Here is an 18848-nt window from a genome sequence, read left to right as displayed (position 1 = left end):
TTTGAGATGAAGTCTCACTTGGTCTCTTAGGCTGGAATGCAGTGGCATGATCTTGGCTCACTGAAATCTCCGTCTCCCAGGTACAAGTGATCCTCGTGCCTCAGCTTCCCAAGTAGCTGGGATTACAGACGTGCACCACTACATCTGGATAATTTTTGTATTTTTAGTACAGAAGGGGTTTCACCATGTTGGCCAGGCTGGTCTCAAACTCCTGACCTCAGGTGATCTGCCTGCCTCAGCTTCCCAAAGTGCTGGGATTACAGGCATGAGCCACGTGCTCGGTCAACAAATATCTATTGAGCACTTCTGATATAAGCCATGTCTAGGCACTGGAGAAACAACAATGAAGAAAGCAAAATCTTCCAATCATGGAGCTAATATTCTAATAGTAAGAAATGACCAAAAAAAAAAAAAAAAAAGTGAATAAGTATGTCCTATGCCAATAAAATCTATGGAGAAAATCTAAATCTAATTAGGTAAAGAGGAGAAGGCATACTTAATATAGGTGATCAAAGAAGACATGACATTTGAATAGAGACTTCAAGTCAGTAAAGGAACAAGCCAAACAAATATTTGGAGAAAGGACATTGCATGCAACTGGAATAGCAAATGCAAAAGCCCTGAGGGAGATGTGTGCCTAGGAGTGTAAGAGACAACATGGAGACCAGATGGACTGGAGCAGAGTGAGCCTGAGGAGAGCATTAGCAGTCTGAGGTGTGAGAACTTGGGGGATGGGAGTTGGATAGGCCTTCAAAGCCATTGTAAGCACTTTGGCTTTTAGTCTAAGTACAATGGAAACACTGGATGATTCTATACAGAAGAGTGACATGATCTGACTTATGTAGATGTGGGAGATACGGGCCAAAGTGGCAGTGGCAGAGTGAGAAATGGGAATAATCTGGAATAATCTGAAGAAAGAGCTTTACCAATTAATTAGAAGTGGAGAGTGAGAGAAAAAGAAGAGTCAAGTACAACTTGAAAATTTTGGGTTAAGCACCAGGAAGGAAGGCGGAAAGAAAGGGAACAATGTGGAAGCCATAAACCAAAGCTGAACCACAGTCTATAATGTTGACCCCAAAGTTTCCTAGATACTCCGTGGGAAGTGACAGTTCTTTCAAGGAATGATGATGGCCCAACTCTACAGCACATGTCACTTGTGCAACTGCTGCACTACGATCCACGTGAGTGAAACCCACAGTTCCTAAAGAACAAAGACTGAAATGGCCTTCATACAAAGCTTTGCTCATAATGAAGGAGGCCAGATGCATTTTGGGTTTTCAGTTATTTCATACACTGTGGGCTAACAGCCCATAAACTTTTATTTATAGAAACCTTATTTTCCAGTGGGGAAAGAGAAAGATAATAAATAAGCCAGAAATATATGATTCGTCAGGTGTTGCATGGCCACTGGAGATCTTTGCCCAGCTAGCCCCATCTACTCTAAAATAAGAAAACATTCCTTTTTCATGACTGAACATCTACACTAGATACCTAGATATAGATATACATAATGAAAGCCACAAGTATAAGCTACATATGCATTAAGAAGGAATATGAAACAGGTGAAATTAATCATATATTTTATTTTACCCAATACACCCAAAATATTTTCATTTCAGCATGTAATTAATATAAAAATTATTAATAAGGTATTTTACACATTCTTTTTCATACTAAATCTTCAAAGTCCACTTGTATTTAATACTTAAAGTGTGTATTTTATACTTATTCAGACAAATGGTCAGTAGCCAACTATGGCTAATGGCCACCATACTAAATAGTATAGATTTACATAATTCATAGATTTGGGGCTATTTTTTTCCACATTTAGGAACTACCAAAAATGATCCATATTTTCTTGGATCTAAATAGACTTTCGTCAGGTCATACATATGTAAAACTACATAATCGGTCAAGTTTAAATGTGTTTAGATAGAACATAGAACTATACACAGCATTATAGTGGCCTGTCAAAGGCATCGTTTATTTGACAATCACTAGAAAACAATCAAATGGGAAAAAAAATTTTTTCCCTTCTCTGACTTATAGGAATATATCTTGCAAGTGAAAGAGGATGGAGGAAGTCTCATTTTGGCGTTTGTGTGTGTGTGTATGTGTGTACATTTTGGCGTTTGTGTGTGTGTGTATTATGTGCGTGTCATGTGTCTATGTGTCTATGTTCTCTGAGAGGTGGGTGGCCCTATAGTTTAACAGAAGTCATAGTGCCATGGAAGTAGCTGCAAAATTCCTGGCCCAGGGACATCACAGGCTGCAGCTTCCTGCCTGTCATTCCAGTGTGGAGGGACCAGGATAATTATCTACTTTAAATAAAAGCTATATGGGGATAGATTCTGTCTGCCCCCATACAAGGAGCTCTCAGATAAGATAAGGGATTTAGATTTCAGATAAGGGATACTCTGAGGCTTAGAAAGTTGAAGTAACTAGCACAGGCTACACAATTTGAAAGTGGTAGAGTCAGTTTTCAAACAAAGGAGAGAATGAGTCTTATATTCTGTAACTATAATCATTAGCTATAAAAATTATTTCTGGCCAAGGATAAATTTATTTTGGGCACAGGGGATATTTAGTACAAAGGAATTGTGGGTCTTAAAAACACACAAACTTGTCATCATTAGTTTGAGAGGGAAATGTGAAAATACAGAATCTAGGGGAGCGGGTGGAGTGAATGGAGAAGAAAAACGCAAATGTGGTCGAGTGCGGTGGCTCACGCCCTGTAATCCCAGCACTTTGGGAGGCCGAGGCAGGTGGGTCACTTGAAGTCGGGAGTTCAAGACCACCCTGGCCAATATGGTGAAACCCCATCTCTATTCAAAATACAAAAATTAGCCAGGTGTGGTGGCAGGTGCCTGTAGTTCCAGCTGCTCGGAGGCTGAGGCAGGAGAATCGCTTGAACCCGGGAGACAGAGATCACGCCACTGTACTCCAGCCTGAGCTATAGAGCGAGACTCTTTCTCAAAAAAAAAAAAAAAGAAAGAAAGAAAAGGAAAGAAAAATGCAAATGCAAATGTGGGAAGGATAACATAGATTCAGAAAGGGAAATGACAGGACACAAAAGGCAAACTTACCTTCCTTTGCTGTTTGGCCCAAGATCGACCCTATCCCAGTGCACCCTCCCCACGAGCAGGGGGCCTACATCTCCCCAGCCTCTTTCAGCAATGAAGTCTCAGTGGGTGGATAAGAGGAAACGAGGATGAGTTTATTTCTCACACATTCCATCAACTCGCAAGTCAGGAATGATGGACATTCTTATTTTAGGACAACATACTGTAGTGAAGCTTATTAATTGCACAATCAAACTTCCTGGGGGAAGGAGGAGAGCAGACATTTGGGGTCTACTCTGTACCAGGTACTTCACACGTGCCGTTTTAACTAATTGTCACTTACTTATTTTTGTTTTGGAATGTTTTTAATTGCACATGCTCATTATAAAAAGCAATTATATATGACTCCAATTTACAGATGAAACCACTGAGATTCGAGAAGAGTGAGCAATGTGGTATGTGGTAGAAACTGGATTGGACACTGAGCTTGACTTCTTTTTTTTTTTTTTTTTTTTTGAGACGGAGTCTGCTCTGTCGCCCAGGCTGGAGTGCAGTGGCCGGCTCTCAGCTCACTGCAAGCTCCGCCTCCCGGGTTCACGCCATTCTCCTGTCTCAGCCTCCCAAGTAGCTGGGACTACAGGCGCCCGCCTCGTCGCCCGGCTAGTTTTTTTTTGTATTTTTTAGTAGAGACGGGGTTTCACCGTATTAGCCAGGATGGTCTCAATCTCCTGACCTTGTGATCCGCCCGTCTCGGCCTCCCAAAGTGCTGGGATTACAGGCTTGAGCCACCGCGCCCGGCCTGAGCTTGACTTCTTTATCAGAAGAATCTCCTAAGACTTAGATAAGCTATGGATATTTTAACATGAGGTGAAAGGAAGGTGTGGAGTGAGAGCTCCTTTTGTAGAAAGGGAACAATATGGGGCCGAGCAAAGGGCAGTGGAGGAGTGGGGACCCCGTTGCCCTTAGTCCCTGTGCTAATGAACAGATGCTTCCATCTTCCTGCCTCTTAGTTTTCTTGTGTGTCTGTCCCAGTAACAATGCTTGATTGTTTTGTGGAGTCAAGGAGATAATAGAAAGGGCCTTTTAAAACTGTTAAGTAGGCTTGGCGCAGTGGCTTACGCCTGTAATCCCAGCACTTTGGGAGGCCAAAGTGGGCAGATCGTGAGGTCAGGAGTTTGAGACCAGCCTGGCCAACATGTTGAAACCCCGTCTCTACTAAAAATACAAAAATTAGCCAGGTGTGGTGGCGTGCACCTGTAATCCCAGCTACTCGGGAGGCTGCAGCAGGAGAATTGCTTGAACTTGGGAGACAGAGGTTGCAGTGAGCCGAGATCATGCATCTGCACTCCAGCCTGGGTGACAAAGCAAGACTCTGTCTCAGGAAAAACAAAACAAAGCAAAACTGTAAATGAGTATATGCTCATACTGCTAGTACTAATGTAGAGTGTTTGATGTGTTTAGAGTGCCTAGCAAAAATGGAGGCTTTGGACACCTACTGGGCAGCATGCAATTGATATTTCAAGGGGAGGAAAAAAAAAACTCAAAAAATAGAGCAGTGGCCAGGTGAGGGGGCTCACACCTGTAGTCCCAGCACTTTGGGAGGCCAAGGTGAGAGAACTGCTTGAGGCCAAGTGTTTCAGATCAGCCTGGGCAGCATAGCAAGACCTCCAGAGTCTCTACCAAAGAAAAAAAAAGTGTTTAATTGGCCGGGCACAGTGACTCACGCCTGTAATCCCAGCACTTTGGGAGGCCGAGGTGGATGGATCACCTGAGGTTGGGAGTTCGAGACCAGCCTGACCAACATGGAGAAACCCTGTCTTTACTAAGAAAAACAAAATTGGCTGGGCGTGGTGGTACATTCCTATAATCCCAGCTACTAGGGAGGCTGAGGCAGGAGAATCGCTTGAACCTGCGAGGCAGAGGTTGGGGTGAGCCGAGATTGTGCCATTGCGCTCTAGCCCGGGCAACAAGAGTGAAACTACATCTAAAAAAAAAAAAAAGTGTTTAATTAGCTGGGCATGGTGGCGCATACCTGTAATCCCAGCTGTTTGGAAGGCTGAGGCAGGAGATTTTCTTGAGTTCAGGAGTTCGAGGCTGCAGTGAACTATGATAGCACCACTGCGCTCCAGCCTGGGCAACAGAGCAAAACCCTCTCTCTCTAAAACAAACAAACAAACAAACACAAACAACAAATAAATCAAGCAGTACAGTGAAAGGAGCTGGAAGTTGCCAAAGATATGGATTCCCATACTTACCCATGTTTCTCTAGTCCTGAATCATTTATCTTTCAATTTGTTCACCAGGTTTTGATGGAATGCTTCTGAGGTCAGATGCTAAGTAGACACTGGCAAGGTGGTTCGAGGAGCAGCAATAGTGATCTCTGTCTCTGGATTAGTGAGAAAGCCTGCTGGCCAGGAAGGGGTTTTGTGTTTCCCAGGAAGATCTGGGAAGCAGGGTCTGGGCCTGGTGGAGCAGGTACTGTAAAATTTTAATCATTGTAAAATCCAAATCAACCTCAAAAATTAGTACGTGCAAATAATTCATACCAGGAAAATTCAGTAAGCTTTTAAAAAGATTATAGAGGATCCCTTTTAAAACAAAGCATTCTTATCCTCAAAAACTGAGATGAAAAAGAAAACAAAGTAACAAAACAAATACACTCTATGGAGTATGTAAGCAGAGCTTCCAAAAGAGTACAATAGGGAGGCATTGTTTATCTTTGCTTTACTTAAAAGACTTCAACAGTGTTTCTTTGAATACAGAACTGTTTCAATGCTCTTAAACATATGTTCATAGATGAGGAACCACTTGATTGAGGGCATTGTGGGGAAACAGCCAACAAGGAGGCACTAGGATTCACCGTTAAAAAAGATCAATCAGTCAAGAAGATAAAGAATTTCTGAGAAGACAATTGAAGTCAGTGGGGACAACTGCAATTCAATGTGTAACAACACAACTTTAGTCAAGTTTCAGTAATTCATTCTTCATTGAAAATGAGTTTTCTTAGCTCCCTATAGATGTGAGGCTACATATACAGCAAGCTGGAAGAATTTTCACAAAAATGTTAATATATGTAATTATGGTTTCCTCTAGTTTTAAATATACAACCACCTCTATAGAATTCTTCATATATTAAAAACCTTTCATATATTGCAACAGATCTTTTTGATTTTTGAAATTTGAGTTGTTAGTCGCTCCAATTTAAGGTACTGTCTCCTGTTTCCAGCCTTGTGTTATTTCTTCGTTTTTGAAGAAATATATCAGATTTCAAAACCTTGCCACTGGATTGGGAAAGTGCACACAGTCAAGCAGAAGGACATTCAGTAGGACAATAGGACAATGTTTTTTTTTTTTTTTTTTTTTTTTTTTGAGGCGGAGTCTCGCTCTGTCGCCCGGACTGGAGTGCAGTGGCCGGATCTCAGCTCACTGCAAGCTCCGTCTCCCGGGTTTACGCCATTCTCCTGCCTCAGCCTCCCGAGGAGCTGGGACTACAGGCGCCCGCCACCTCGCCCGGCTAGTTTTTTTGTATTTTTTTAGTAGAGACGGGGTTTCACCATGTTAGCCAGGATGGTCTCGATCTCCTGACCCCGTGATCCGCCCATCTCGGCCTCCCAAAGTGCTGGGATTACAGGCTTGAGCCACCGCGCCCGGCCGACAATAGGACAATGTTGGTCTCGTTCCAGCTCTACCACTAATTTTGGCAATTAATTTATCCTTCTTTCTTTCTCTCTCTCTCTCCCCCCATCTTTTTTTTTTTTTTTTTTTTTTTGGAGACAGGGTCTCACTCTGTCACCCATGCTGGAGTACGGTGGCACATTCTTGGCTCACTGCAACCTCTGTCTCCTGGGCTCAAGTGATCCTCCCACTTCAGCCTCCAGAGTAGCCCAGAGTAGCTGCAACTACAGGCAGGTGCCACCACGCCTGGGTAATTTTTTGTATTTTTTGTAGAGATGGGGTTTCACCATTTTGCCCAAGCTGGTCTCAAACTCCTGAGCTCAAGAAATATGCCTGCCTAGGCCTCCCAAAGTGCTGGGATTACAGGCATGAGTGCCAGTGCCCGGCCCTTTTCCTCTTAATTAAAATGATAGTATAGGATTTTATAATTTCTAATGATCTGATGTGTTTCAAAATTCTATTCAGTTTACTTTTTCTGTTTTAAAACATCTATGCTTAGGTAGAAATATTAAGCAATTGTGAGTTGCTTAATATTTATACTTAAGCATAGAACCCTTTTCTTCCAAACAAGTTTCCTAGGAAATACAAATTGAAATAGACAAATACTAACAGAAGTGGAATTTTAGGTCTTTCTTTTCTTTTCTTACATTGCTATTTTGCCTATTTTGATTTTTTAACCTCACTCTGCTTTCTTTGATGCTATCTTATTATTCTTACTGCCATTAAATACTTATCATGAGTTCCTTCATTATTTTACAAAAAAAAAAAAAAATACTAAGTATTTGTGTGCCTTCCAAAATCTCTTTGATGGGACTCTAGAAAATTTTACCCTGTTGTCCAAGTTGCAAATGGTGCTGTTCAAGGCTCCAGGTCTTCATATGTACTGTTCCCTTTCCTGGATATTCTCTACAACACTCTTCACCCTTTAAAGTCAGTGACAAATATCTCTTCTTCTTCTATAAAGCCTGCTGCGGAGAATTTCCACTTTTGCATTCATCACATTGTGCTGTAATTGTTTGTTTACACATCTGTTTCCTTAACTAGACATAGAGTTCCCTGAGGTCGGAAATCTCGTCTTGTTCAACTTTGCAGTTTCCTGTTGGCTGCGGAGAAGACCAGAGCCAGAAAGGTGACCCACCCTAAGAAGTATGCAGGGGAGCTCAAGAGAAGGAGTTTCCTGCTTCACGTTTGCTCCTTCTTCTCCCTCCGTTGGCTTTCTCTTTATCTACTTCTAATTCCTGTTATCTGGAAGCATTGTTTATATCTTTGTAAGTCATCTGAAAACAATGTTTAAACAGTTTGGAGAGTTTAATAAGAAAAATATTCATCCATGTATTCCTAGGACTTAACACAGTACTGGTACCTGGAGGATACTAAGATATTAAATAAATGTATGTTTGATAAATGATATGACAAATAGCAATATTTTAATACCACACACTGTCCTGTGCAGTTCATATGTATTAACTCATTTAACATTCCTAACTTAGGGCCGGGCGCGGTGGCTCAAGCCTGTAATCCCAGCACTTTGGGAGGCCGAGACGGGTGGATCACGAGGTCAGGAGATCGAGACCATCCTGGCTAACACGGTGAAACCCCGTCTCTACTAAAAAATACAAAAAACTAGCCGGGCGACGTGGCGGCGCCTGTAGTCCCAGCTGCTCGGGAGGCTGAGGCAGGAGAATGGCGTGAACCCGGGAGGCGGAGCTTGCAGTGAGCTGAGATCCGGCCACTGCACTCCAGCCTGGGCGACAGAGCGAGACTCCGCCTCAAAAAAAAAAAAAAACAAAAAACAAAAACATTCCTAACTTAGAAGCAGACACTATTATCATTTTCATTGTATGTATAGGTTGAATATTCCTGATCTGAAAATCCGAAATCTGAAATACTCTAAATTCCAAAACCCTTTGAGCGCCAACATGATGCTACCAGTGGAAAATTCCACACATAACTACTTTTTTTTTTTTTTTTGAGACAGTCTTGCTCTGTTGCCCAGGCTGGAGTGCAATGGCGTAATCTTGGCTCACTGCAACCTCTGCCTCCCCAGTTCAAGGAATTCTGCTTCAGCCTCCCAAGTATCTAGGATTACAGGTGCTCACCACCATGCCCAGCTAATTTTTTGTATTTGTGGTACAGACGAGGTTTCACCATGTTGACCAGGCTGGTCTTGAACTACTGACCTCAGGTGATCCGCCTGGCTCGGCCTCCCAAAATTCTGGGATTACAGATGTGAGCCACTGCACCCGGCTATAGCTATTTAATATAAATTTTGTTTCGTACACAAAATTATATAAAAATATTGTATTAAATTACCTTCAGTCTATGTATATAAGGTGTATATGAAACGTCAATGAATTTTGTGTTTAGACTTGGGTCCTAGCTGGTAGCAGTGGCTCACACCTATCATCCCAGCACTTTGGGAGGCTGAGGTAGGAGGATCATTTGAACCCAGGAGTTTGAGACCAGCTTGTGCAACATAACAAGACCTTTTCTCTACAGAAAATAATTATTTAAAAATTAGTTGGGCATAGTGGAGTGTGCCTACAGTTTCAGTTACTTGGGAGGCTGAGGTGGAAGGATTGCTTGAGTCCAGGAGGTCAAAGCTGCAGTGAGCCAGGATCATACCACTTCACTGCAGCCTGGGTGACAGAGCAAGATTCGTTCTAACATAATAATAATAATAATAAAGACTTGGGTCCCATCCCCAAGATATCACATTATGTATATGCAAATATTCCAAAATCCAAAACAATCCCAAATCAGAACTATTTCTGTTCCCAAGCATTTCGGATAAGGAATGCTCAATCTGTATAAGAAAACTGAGGCTCAGAAAGTTTAAGTAACTAGCACAGGCTACACAATTTGAAAGTGGTAGAATCCGCTTTCAAACAAAGGTAGTATGATGGGAAGAAGCAAATTTATTTCTCAGTTGAATCATCCCCAGGGTTTAATAGTAAAGTTATCCTTGTTAACTTAATATTTAAGGACCATGGATCAGGTGCAATTTTGTTTTCACACACAAGTTGATGTGTGGTGTTTTCTTCCTTAATTAAATCTATATATTATGGGAGTTCATTTGGGAAAGTATCGCCAAAGGCTGCTATATTCCTTATATCTCCACGTAATACTTACAGTGGGAGGCACATTAACTATAACTGAACAGCACACGGCTCTATCTCCTATGATAAATGTGCAAAAGGCAGCATCTGAAACCCTTTGATAATGCAAGAAAAATAAAGGAAAAGTAGAATCAGCCTCAAATTTCCTAATCTTCCTTTTAACTTGGGCTGTGAAATATAAAAGATGTTCCTCCCATAATTTCTTTTTTTAAAAATTAAGATTTTTCATTGATAAATTAAAATTGTATATATTTATCACGTAGAACATGAAGTTTTGAAATAAGGTATACATTGTGGAATGGCTAAATTGAGTTAATTAACATATATATTGCCTCACATGCTTATTTTTTATGGTGAGAACAACCTCCAATTCTTTCTTTCTTTAACATATACATTACCTCACATACTTATTTTTTATGATAAGAACAACCTCCAATTCTTTCTTTCTTTTTTTTTCTTCACTTTTTAAATTAAGACAGGGTCTTGTTCTCTTATCCAGGCTAGAGTTCAGTGGTGTAATTACAGCAGCCTTAATTTCCTGGGCTCAAATGATCCTCCCACCTCACCCTCCCAAGCAGCTGGGACTACAGGTGTGAGTCACCACACCTGGCTAATTTTTTTTTTTTTTTTAATTTTTTGTAGAGATCGGATCTTGTTATGTTGCCCAGGCTGGTCTTGAACTCCTGGACTGAAGCAATTCTCCCATCTCGGCCTGCCAATATGCTGAGATTACAAGCGTGAGCCACCCCACCTGGCTCCAATGACTTCTTAAGTGAGTCTTTTTAAGAATACTATGAAGGCATAAAAAGGAATGAGATCATGCCCTTTGCAGGGATATGGGTGGAGTTGAAAGGCATTATCCTTAGCAAACTAACAGAGGAACAGAAAGCCAAACACCACATGTAAGTGGGAGCTGAGTGAGGAGAACACATGGACACATGGGATAGGAACAACACACACTGAGGCCTGTCAGAGGGGCCTGAGGCAGGGGAGGGAGAGCATCAGGAAGAACAGCTAATGGACGCTGGGCTTAATATCTAGCTGATGGGATGATTTGTGCAGCAAACCACCATCACACACATTTGTTTACCTATGTAACAAACCAGCACATCTTGCACACATATCCTTGAGCTTAAGATAAAAGTTGAAGAAAAAATAAAAAAGAATCTTGAGTTCCAGTCTTTGGGTAAAGTGGGCCTTTGCTGGAGGAAAAACAAGAGGAAGAAAGGGTCCTTCCCCTTTCTTGCTTTTTGGGATAGCTCCTTTAAGTATTTCTTGCTTTTCACAGCCTCATCACCTGCTTCTTTCACTTTTAAATGAGTCCTCTTGTTTAAGCCAATATCACTAGACTGGCTCTCTGCTGCAGTTTCCTCCTCTGTAAAATCAGGATAATAGTAACTACCTCACAAAGGAGAAATGGGGAGGCAGAGGAAGACAGGACGAGATAGAGACTAGCGGGGAAGCCCAGAAGATGAATATGAGTGAACGACGTGATAGGTAGGGAAGGGGTGGGACAGAAGTAGGCTATTTGAAGTAAGGATCCTGGCTCAAAATGGAAAAAGGGTGGGCTAATTGCAAAGTTCATGCTCCTTATTAAGCAGCAACTGGAGGATGTGGCTCCTATGCTCCCGACGCAATTGGAACTTGCCAAGATGGTGCTGGGGAAAGAGAAGGTGGCCATGATCCCCATTCTCAGCTAACAACCAGATTGTTACCCCTTCAGCGTAAACATTTTGAATGTGCTACTAATACAGTGACATCATTGTGTGACGTTATGCAAGTTTGAATCATTCATTGGACATTTTTTTCTATGATGATGATAAGTTTTTTTTTTTTTTGAGATGGAATTTTGCTCTTGTTGACCAGGCTGGAGTGCAATGGCGTGATCTCGGCTCACTGCAATCTCCGCCTCTTGGGTTCAAGCGATTCTCTGCCTCAGCCTCCTGAGTAGCTGGGATTACAGGCATGTGCCACTACGCCCGGCTAGTTTTGTATTTTTAGTAGAGATAAGGTTTCCCTATATTAGTCAGCCTGGTCTCGAACTTTCAATCTCAGGTGATCCACTCGCCTCCACCTCCCAAAGTGCTGGGATTATAAGTGAGAGCCACCGCACCTGGCAGATCATAAGATTTTAATCTCTGCCTTTGTATATTAAATGTTGTCCTCAGAAGAGAGACAATTGGCCCTATCACTCCAGATACAAACAGCAGAATGTCCCTGAGTCACCCTTAGGTGGGGCAATGTTGGCTAATTTGTCACTATTCTGATGAAACTTTCCCTGCAGTCAAATCCCTACAGTCATAGACCTAGGAGAGGCCTTAGGAGCCATATAATCTCTTTCTTAGTTTCTCAGCCATCACAAGCAGATAAGGAGATCAAGCCTTGGTACTAATTAAAGGATTTGAATAAGGAGAGTTAGAGTTAGTTTCCATTTCTGGCTCTGTTATTTGTTATTAGCTGACCAGTTAACCGTGGACAAGTCTCTTAACCTTGGAAACACTAAAGTGGTGCTTTCTGAGTTAAATGAATTTAATAACTTTTAACCTCCTATCCCTGCTTTGTAAACAGTGAAGGATATGGACACATGCTTTACAAAAGGCTTTGCTGTTTCTCCAGTGAAAGAAATTTTCTAAATGACCATCTTCAGGCCGGCAGGCTGAGTTTGCAGACAAGGTTGGATACATCATCCATCATCCATCATCCATCTTGGTGGTGTCCTCATAAAATGAAAGACTGAAACTCCAAGGGAAAGATAGATGGTGACGGCTTCAGACACAGACATAGTTTACTGTGGTTACATTTGAGGTAAATGGAAAATCCCATCTGACCCAAATTAATTTGGACAAATCCAGCCCCACCGCTACAGACCCTCCTGCTCCCAAGATTCATTCGTTTGAATTAACGAGCAAACGTTTCCAAATAAGACCATCTCTGGGAATGTTAACTCATTATAACCCTACCAGTCCCTCATCCCTTAGCGTGACATTGTTGAATGCAGGTAATGTGAACACCCTGACTGAGGTAAGCACTGAACTAACTGGGAAGCCGACATAAAAAATCTGTTCTCCTCCCCAAGAGTGTCCCAAGGAAGATCCTTATTATTCCAGGGAAGAGAATACAAGAGGAAGGGAAAAAAGAGATTGAAGAACAATAATGGCAAAATCGAGTTATTTCACTATTTTCTAAAAACAAAGGTAGGATTATTAAACTAGATAGAAACACTTCGTAATTGTATATTTATTTTTTAGTTTTTCCTTCTCCTTTTTTTTTTTTTTTTTGAGACAGTCTCACTTTGTAGCCCAGGCTGGAGTGCAGTGTTGTGATCTCAGCTCACTGCAACCTCTGCCTCCTGGGTTCAAGCAATTCTCCTGCTTCAGCCTCTCAAGGAGCTGGGATTACAGGCACCCTCCGCCCCACCCGGCTAATTTTTGTATTTTTAGTAGTGACAGGGTTTCACCATATTGGCCAGGCTGGTCTTGAACTCCTGATCTCAAGTGATCCACCACCTCTACCTCTCAAAGTGCTGGGATTACAGGCGTGAGCCACAGTGCCTGGCCTCTTTTCCTTAGGAGACCTAAATCAGTGTTTTTTAAAGAAAATCTCTGAGTCTTAAGTGATCAAAAGTTTTGCTTTGGCTGAAAATACTTTTAGAGGAAGGAATGGGCTCTATCCACTAAGGATAAGGACATTTGTTGTGGCCCCTTTCATGCAAGTAGGATTGGAAATTTTTCCCTATTTTGAACAGGGAGTCTTTTACACGCTTTATTGAAATATAATTCACATACATACGATGCAGACATTTGAGGTATGCCTGGGCTAAATGTGGTGGCTCATGGCTGTAATCCTAACACCTTGGGAGGCCAAGGTGGGCAGATTGCTTGAGTCCAGGAGTTCGAGACCAGCCTGGGCAACATGGTGAAACCCTGTCTCTAATAAAAATACAAAAAAAAAAAAAAAAAAATAGCCAGGCATAGATGTGTGTGCCTGTGGTCCCAGCTACTCAGGAGTCTGAGGTGGGAGAATCACCTGAGTCCTGGAGGTCAAGGCTGCAGTGAGCCAAGATCATGCCACTGCACTCCAGCCTGGACAACAGAGTGAGACCCTGTCTCAAAATAAAGTAAAATAGTTTGTTGCTATCTGGTTTAAAGATTATTAAAAGTAAAAATATAAATTAAATAAATAAAGTATGCCTCATTTTTGCTGGGTGTGGTGGCGTGAGTCTGTGGTTCCAGCTACTTGAGATACTGAGGCAGGAGGATCCCTTGAGATCAGAAGTTCGAGTCCAGCCTGGGCAACATAGCAAGACTCCTGTCTCTAAAGAAATTTTGTGTAAAAGTTTAATAAAATAGCCTTTGTTTTTGGTATACTTCATTTTTAATTTTTAAAAATTGTGATAATAACTGTTTTTAAGTGTGCATTGAATAGAGTTTTTAAATAATTTACTTAATTTTAAATAGTGTTTTACAGGGAGCTCTGTGCCTTACCTATTGATCGTAAGTATGAATCTGAAAAAAATTAATGTATTGGAATATAATAGGTCAACTGAAAAGACCACAGAAATGGACACTTGTAAACGAGCAGCAACTCTTTTTTTCTTATTTTTTATTTTATTATACTTTAAGTTCTAGGGTACATGTGCATAACGTTTATAACATGTATAACTCCCCAATGCAATCCCTCCCTCCTCCCCACTCCCCATGATAGGCCCCAGTGTGTGATGTTCCCCTTCCCGAGTCCAAGTGATCTCATTGTTCAGTTCCCACCTATGAGTGAGAACATGCGGTGTTTGGTTTTCTGTTCTTGTGATAGTTTGCTAAGAATGACGGTTTCCAGCTGCATCCATGTCCCTACAAAGGACGCAAACTCATCCTTTTTGATGGCTGCATAGTATTCCATGGTGTATATGTGCCACATTTTCTTAATCCAGTCTGTCACAGATGGACATTTGGGTTGATTCCAAGTCTTTGCTATTGTGAATAGTGCCGCAAGAAACATACGTGTGCATGTGTCTTTATAGTAGAGTAATTTATAATCCTTTGGGTATATACCCAGTAGTGGGATGGCTGGGTCATATGGTACATCTAGTTCTAGATCCTTGAGGAATTGCCATACTGTTTTCCATAATGGTTGAACTAGTTTACAATCCCACCAACAGTGTAAAAGTGTTCCTATTCTCCACATCCTCTCCAACACCTGTTGTTTCCTGACTTCTTAATGATTGCCATTCTAACTGGTGTGAGATGGTACCTCATTGTGGTTTTGATTTGCATTTCTCTGATGGCGAGTGATGATGAGCATTTTTTCATGTGTCTGTTGGCTGTATGGATGTCTTCTTTTGAGAAATGTCTGTTCATATCCTTTCCCCAGTTTTTGATGGGGTTGTTTTTTTTTTTTCTTGTATATTTGTTTGAGTTCTTTGTGGATTCTGGATATTAGCCCTTTGTCAGATGAGTAGGTTGCAAAAATTTTCTCCCATTCTGTAGGTTGCCTGTTCACTCTGATGGTAGTTTCTTTAGCTGTGCAAAAGCTCTTTAGTTTAATTAGATCCCATTTGTCGATTTTTGCTTTTGCTGCCGTTGCTTTTGGTGTTTTAGACATGAATGAAGTCCTTGCCCATGCCTATGTCCTGAATGGTACTACCTAGATTTTCTTCTAGGGTTTTTATGGTATTAGGTCTAACATTTAAGTCTCTAATCCATCTTGAATTAATCTTCGTATAAGGGGTAAGGAAAGGATCCAGTTTCAGCTTTCTGCTTATGGCTAGCCAATTTTCCCAGCACCATTTATGAAATAGGGAATCCTTTCCCCATTTCTTGTTTCTCTCAGGTTTGTCAAAGATCAGATGGCTGTAGATGTGTGGTATTATTTCTGAGGACTCTGTTCTGTTCCATTGGTCTATATCTCTGTTGTGGTACCAGTACCATGCTGTTTTGGTTACTGTAGCCTTGTAGTATAGTTTGAAGTCAGGTAGCGTGACGCCTCCAGCTTTGTCCTTTTGACTTAGGATTGTCTTGGCAATGCGGGCTCTTTTTGGTTCCATATGAACTTTAAAGCCGTTTTTTCCAATTCTGTGAAGAAAGTCATTGGTAGCTTGATGGGGATGGCATTGAATCTATAAATCACCTTGGGCAGTATGGCCATTTTCACGATATTGATTCTTCCTATCCATGAGCATGGTATGTTCTTCCATTTGTTTGTGTCCTCTTTGATTTCACTGAGCAGTGGTTTGTAGTTCTCCTTGAAGAGGTCCTTTACATCCATTGTAAGCTGGATTCCTAGGTATTTTATTCTCTTTGAAGCAATTGTGAATGGAAGTTCATTCCTGATTTGGCTCTCTGCTTGTCTGTTACTGGTGTATAAGAATGCTTGTGATTTTTGCACATTAATTTTGTATCCTGAGACTTTGCTGAAGTTGCTTATCAGCTTAAGGAGATTTTGGGCTGAGACGATGGGGTTTTCTAAATATACAATCATGTCATCTGCAAACAGGGACAATTTGACTTCTTCTTTTCCTAACTGGATACCCTTGATTTGTTTCTCTTGCCTGATTGCCCTAGCCAGAATAGGAGTGGTGAGAGAGGGCATCCCTGTCTTGTGCCAGTTTTCAAAGGGAATTTTTCCAGTTTTTGCCCATTCAGTATGATATTAGCTGTGGGTTTGTCATAAATAGCTCTTCTTATTTTGAGGTACGTTCCATCAATACCGAATTTATTGAGCATTTTTAGCATAAAGGGCTGTTGAATTTTGTCAAAAGCCTTTTCTGCATCTATTGAGATAATCATGTGGTTCTTGTCTTTGGTTCTGTTTATATGCTGGATTACGTTTATTGATTTGCGAATGTTGAACCAGCCTTGCATCCCAGGGATGAAGCCCACTTGATCATGGTGGATAAGCTTTTTGATGTGCTGCTGAATCCGGTTTGCCAGTATTTTATTGAGAATTTTTGCATCGATGTTCATCAGGGATATTGGTCTAAAATTCTCTTTTTTTGTTGTGTCTCTGCCAGGCTTTGGTATCAGGATGATGTTGGCCTCATCAAATGAGTTAGGGAGGATTCCCTCTTTTTCTATTGATTGGAATAGTTTCAGAAGGAATGGTACCAGCTCCTCCTTGTACCTCTGGTAGAATTCAGCTGTGAATCCATCTGGTCCTGGACTTTTTTTGGTGGGTAGGCTATTAATTGTTGCCTCAATTTCAGAGCCTGCTATTGGTCTATTCAGGGATTCAACTTCTTCCTGGTTTAGTCTTGGGAGAGTGTAAGTGTCCAGGAAATTATCCATTTCTTCTAGATTTTCTAGTTGATTTGCGTAGAGGCATTTATAGTATTCTCTGATGGTTGTTTGTATTAGCAACTCATTTTTAACTGGTCTTAGGAGAATCCATCAGCAGCCATGTGCCCTGTGACTCCAGACTCCCTCAGCATCATCTTCTCAGAAATACTGCTTCCAAGTCATTACCACAGAGTGATAACTGTTCAAAATAACTTTCCCTCAGGCAGGTTACCCAGCAAATTCTGGGTGTCAAGTACCTAGGAAGTTAAGTGCAGTTAGAAGCAACAGAATGGAAGTTAGGAGCCAGGACAGGAAGGATCTAATCTATACTAAGATGGGTAGGAAGGGAGAGGTAGCAAAGTATTCCTTTCAGAGGTTTGGAGCTTCCAGATGACCTAGCCAAGAATCAAGAAAGAGTTGCATTTTTTAAATTGTGGCATGAAAACGGCACAGTTTTAGTCAAATGTTTCAAATAAAGGGGATCTTGCTGTTTTAGGACTTGGAAGACTCCATCTCCCCATCACCTGAATCTCCATCTCCTCTCCACCGCCTGAAATGTGTCTCAAGGCCCCTTCGCTTCTCTCTTGCACTTGACCCTTCTGGGAGGGGATTTGGCCCTCTCTCCTTTCTGTCATGTCCTGCCAGGATATTAACATCATTACTTGGCTCTTTGTCATGTGTAGCAGTGGTATTGCTTCTTTTTTTTTTTTCTTTAACTTTGTATGTAAATGCCTGGGTCGCCTGATAGGATCATGGACCCATTAATAGGAGGTACCCCTTTTGTAGTTTCGGTGCCCTCACAGTTCTTAGCAGGGTGCCATGCTTATAATACTTGAGTTGTTCTTAACTGGGAGGTTTTATTTTGTTTGTTTATTTTTTATATTTTATTTTTTTGAGATGGAGTCTCGCTCTGTCACCCAGGCTGGAGTGCAGTGGTGCGATCTTGGCTCACTGCAACCTCCGCCTCCCGGGTTCAAGCGATTCTCCTGCCTTAGCCTCCCAAGTATCTGGGATTACAGGTGTCTGCCACTACGCCTGGCTAATTTTTTATTTTTAGTAGACAGAGTTTCACCAAGCTGGTCAGGCTGGTCTTGAACTCCCAACCTCAGGTGATCTGCCCGCCTAGGCCTCCCAAAGTGCTCGGATTACAGGCGTGAGCCACTGCACCTGGCCGTTTTTTTTTTTTTTTTTGACAGAATCCTGTTCTGTTGCCCAGTTTGGAGTGCAGTGGCTACATCTTGGCTTACTGCAAACTCCATCTCCCAGGTTCAAGTGATTCTTGTGCCTCAGTCTCCCAAGTAGGTGGGATTACAGGCATGCACCACCACACCAGGTTAATTTTTGTATTTTTAGTAGAGATGGGGTTTCGCCATGTTGGCCAGGCTGGTCTCGAACTCCTGACCTCAGGTAATCCACCCACCTGGGACTCCTTTCCCTTCCCTCCCCTTCCCTCCCCTCCCCATCCCTTCCCTTCTCTCCCCTCCCCATCCGTCCCCTTCCTTCTTTCCTTTCTTTCTTTCTTCTTTTTTTTTTGGGACAGTCTTGCTCTGTTGCCCAGGCTGGGGTACAGTGGTGACATCTCTGCTCACTGCAACCACCATTTTTCAGGTTCAAGTGATTCTTATGCTTCAGCCTCCTGAGTAGCTGGGATTACAAGTGTAATCCACACTCAGCTAATTTTTGTATTTTTAGTAGAGATGGTGTTTCACTGTGTTGGCCAG

This window comes from Trachypithecus francoisi, unplaced genomic scaffold (genome assembly GCF_009764315.1).
Source record: "Trachypithecus francoisi isolate TF-2019V2 unplaced genomic scaffold, Tfra_2.0 Lachesis_group15, whole genome shotgun sequence".
NCBI lineage: Eukaryota > Metazoa > Chordata > Mammalia > Primates > Cercopithecidae > Trachypithecus > Trachypithecus francoisi.
Note: the sequence above shows the minus strand (reverse complement) of the source record.